Source organism: Chaetura pelagica, unplaced genomic scaffold (assembly GCF_000747805.2).
Source record: "Chaetura pelagica isolate M959 unplaced genomic scaffold, ChaPel_1.0 scaffold150, whole genome shotgun sequence".
Lineage (NCBI taxonomy): Eukaryota > Metazoa > Chordata > Aves > Apodiformes > Apodidae > Chaetura > Chaetura pelagica.
In genome coordinates, this window is record NW_009952052.1 from 2,968,078 (window position 1) to 2,971,919 (window position 3,842).

The 3,842-nt window shown below is 38.8% G+C and overlaps 1 protein-coding gene across 1 annotated transcript in view; it reads left to right on the top strand.

Moving 5' to 3' along the window:
* Nucleotides 1-1,046: 1,046 nt before the first annotated feature.
* KCNQ5 (potassium voltage-gated channel, KQT-like subfamily, member 5) overlaps nt 1,047-3,842 on the top strand; it is an 85,244-nt gene continuing 82,448 nt past the window's right edge. The window contains exon 1 of the mRNA XM_010003359.1: nt 1,047-1,130. The gene's annotated coding sequence lies outside the window, so the exon portion shown is untranslated. The remainder of the gene's footprint in view (nt 1,131-3,842) is intronic.

A 3,842-nucleotide genomic window follows, 5' to 3' on the forward strand; every position in this document is an offset into this window, starting at 1 on the left:
CCAGCATGACTGGCAAATGTTTTAAGAAGGGAATTTGGAAAACACTGATAAAATCAATTATTAGTACTTGCAAAATACAGTGCAATAATTAAATATATAGAACATGCACTGCCTTGCATTCATTCAGCATGCTGCCTGGCTGCTGATTAGTCAGTTCATGGTATTGTGGGTGAAATGAACTTCTGATCCAATTCATAGATCGCTTCACCAGCACAGTGGTATTATTATTATTATTATTATTATTATTATTAAAGCAGTAAAACAGGAAAGGATATTCCTTATCATCCATAGTGTAGGCCTCAGAGTGATACCAGCTCTACAGGCTCGTGTCTGTGAACACCATGTGTGCTGTGTGCTGTAAGCATCAGACATGGAATATGCAAGAATTTCTACATTGATACTGAGTATTTTCATCCTCCTCGCAAAGAGATTTAGCAGCATATTGGTGCTTTGTTTTGCCTGCACATATATATATACTAAGTTTGTTCCCAGAATGGTGCCTGTTCATTTAGGGCAGTGGTGCCATAACTCAACTCTCAGCTTCTGGTAGTTTGTACATTATGTCTGTTGCTCAGTTGCGTCAGATGGGGAGTTAGATGCAACATCTTAGCTCCTTGATAGCTTATATGGCAGATATTTGTGATCATGTGTGGAAGAAAAGATTTTTCAGACTGGGGAGAGGACTGTCCCATTGGTGATGTTCCCTTAAAGCCACAGGATGGCATAAAGGTCATCATGATACCAAAAGTAGTGTTTGTGTATATTGTGTCATTTTCTCCAAGAAAATCTTGCTTCTTGTGTTTGTTTCCATTAATTCTACCAGAGTTGCTTAGGGCGTTTGGATTTAGTAATAGGCTGTTCTAATGTCTTCAATGAACAAAGTTAAGTAGAGATTGAACTCCCGTCTATTAATGAATTCTGATCATTCATAGTCTTCTATTAATGGTGGATCAATATTCTATTAATCGTAGGATCAATATAAATACTGGATCAGGGTTCTGAAAAATATTAACAACTATTAATATTCTTTCTTTTTCAGTTTTCTCCTTGTGTTTGGTTGCTTGATTTTGTCCGTGTTTTCTACTATTCCTGAACACACAAAACTTGCTTCTGGTTGTCTCTTCATTTTGGTAAGTGAAACTTCTAAATACAAGACAGTTTTACAGATACTTTTAATATACACTCAAATCTTCTCCATCACCATGGAGAAAATGGTATAATTCCTGAATGCTTTAAGAAAGCAGACTTTTCATCAGAATCATGAAAAAAAAATAAAATCGAGGATTCTACCATCTTTTTTCTTTAAAAACAGATCAGATTGTATGAAAGTGTTAATAAAGAGCTATATTGCGTCCCCTTCTGTGCTTGAGAATTAAGGTGGTTTATAACTGGTAGTTTTTCTACTGCAGTTTAGCAGTGACTGAGCATGAAAGACCTTTGATGATGCTGCCATTTATAAATTCAGTATGTAATAAGAGGCACTTATACTTAAAATAGGAAATAATTTTGGTATCTTAGATACCAATTTGTGCTAGCTACTGGTAGCTACTGACATTTTAGTGGCAGCTGCTGCTGTAGAACGTGGTAGTTTCATTATTTCTTCATAATACATGCTTTTTGTATTATGTTTATCTCTCCTTTTTATCCTTCTGAGATAGATATAAATGGCTTTAATCCCTAAATGTGCTTAACATTTTTCATGCACTGTATGGAAGCCACTTTATTCATCTGCTTTTTGATGGGCCATTTAGTTCTCCAAGTGATGGCCTGAGGATAGGCAGTAGCAATCATTAAAATGTCACTATATACCCAGAGTTACCATGGTTATTTCAGTTCCATGTATACCGCAGACTGTGGCTTGTTAGGTAGCGCCTGGGGTGAAGGTGCTGTTGACAAATGCCAACATTTCAATTGTCATCACTGTATGTATCTGAAAGCCCTGGTCTTCAGACCAGCTCCCCAATTAATTATGGCATGAGCAGGCTGATAAGCGTAATGATGGTGTTTGTCTGTACAACATAATGTGCCACTGCATCAAGATACCAAAACTAAATGTTGAGAGCTGGCTGGGTGCAGATGTGTGGTGTTCTGCTCCATTTGATGGTTTGTTAGCAGGGTTAATTAGAGCAGGCTGTGTTAAATGTGGTATTTTGCTTCCTAGCCATATAAATGCTCTTTCTTTTACTGGAGAAGAAATCAGGTGGTGTTAAACCAGCTAAGAGTGATCAGATTTAATCTTCCACACTTACCTACTCCCATTATTTACGTATCTGAACAACACTTTGCAAATGGAAGTTTGTTTTAATGTTATGCAACTAGTTACATTCTTGCAATCGCTGTACTAACTGCTAAGATGTTCTGGTACAGAAAAAAGGAAAATTTCATTAATTTGAAAATAGCCTATTTCTAATAGCAGATGCTTTTGTGGCAAGTTTCCCTGTATATTTATGCAACTTGTTTGTAGAGACACTATTTGTTCTGACATAAAATATGCATTTCCCATGAGCCACATACTTGTTGATTGTGTTGGTATGCTTACAACTGCTGATTTCTCAGCTTGCTGAGATGAAGCACATTCCCTGTGCTTTGCCATGGCTCTCCCAGGAGCCTGAATGTGGAGGAGCTCTGCAAAGTCTGTGTAGCTGTGTCTGTTGGTGGAGTTGCTCTGCTCAGGGATCTGCTGCAGGAAGCTGAGGTGCATCCTGCTGCTGTGGCTTCAAAGGTGGAATTTGTTCATCTTAACATTTCTGACTGTACATCCTGTGGCATCCTCTGGACACAGAATGGGCCTTAAGGAGGATGATGGTTAATTCTTGAAGCATCAATACTAGCCCAGTTCAGCATTTCTGTGCTATCGCCTAGTGTGTTCAGCAAACCCTTGGCAGGAGTAAACCTAGTGATGACAAATTTTACGGCTCCTGCTGTGGGTCTCTAATGGAGAAAAATATAAACACAGCAAAGTATGAAGTTCTAGAAGAAGGATAAAGCTGACTGGTTTGTCCAGTTTGCTGATGCATGGTTTGCTGATGTATGATTTGCTCCTTCTCTGCATACTGAATCATTAGCTGATATTAGCAATGCTATCAAAGCAGGCTTTTGCAACCACAAACCAAAAGAAAAGTAATTTCTGCATTATCTCAGGAGCAGCTGTTTTGGCTGTGCCAATACATATCTGCATTTACTAGAGTTTTTGCAACCTTTTCCTCACAGTGATTCACACAACTCTTACAAATGTGTCCTTTAGTAGAGACAGTTGTATTAACTGTCAGAGGTCTGATTTAATACTGTTTTGGTACGTGCTTGAGAGAGAAGATACATGTTTATTTACTAATGAAGTGCCATAGAAATACAACAATCCATAGAGCTGCCTGCTGGGTTTCTGTGAACTGTTTACCTTGAAGATTTATTCCAGATGGTTGCCCCTACAACCATGTTAATGGGCTAAATAAAAGCTAATGTAATGTTCCTTCACATTAATACCTGAGCTGCTGTCTGCATTGGCACCTGTGGCTTTTGACATATTGCAGCTATTCACAATTGCACAGGGAGGTTAAAGACGGAAGTGTAGATGAGATGAGCAAACCTTTCCCTCCTCCTGAGAAAGGCCAGAAGACCAGAGAAGCTCCTTGTTCTGTAATTAGTCAATTCCATTTATCTCCCTCAGCCTCGCCTTGCAAAGGAACAAAGAACAGATCTCCTAGTCACTGCATCCTAAATACTCTCTCAGAAACATACAACTGTGCGCAGTAGCTCAAAGTAAATAATTGGTTAGGCAAGCAGCTTCAGCTGAGGGCTTCTGCACTTCAGCAGAGGTTAATGGACTTGTCTGCACTGCAGGAATG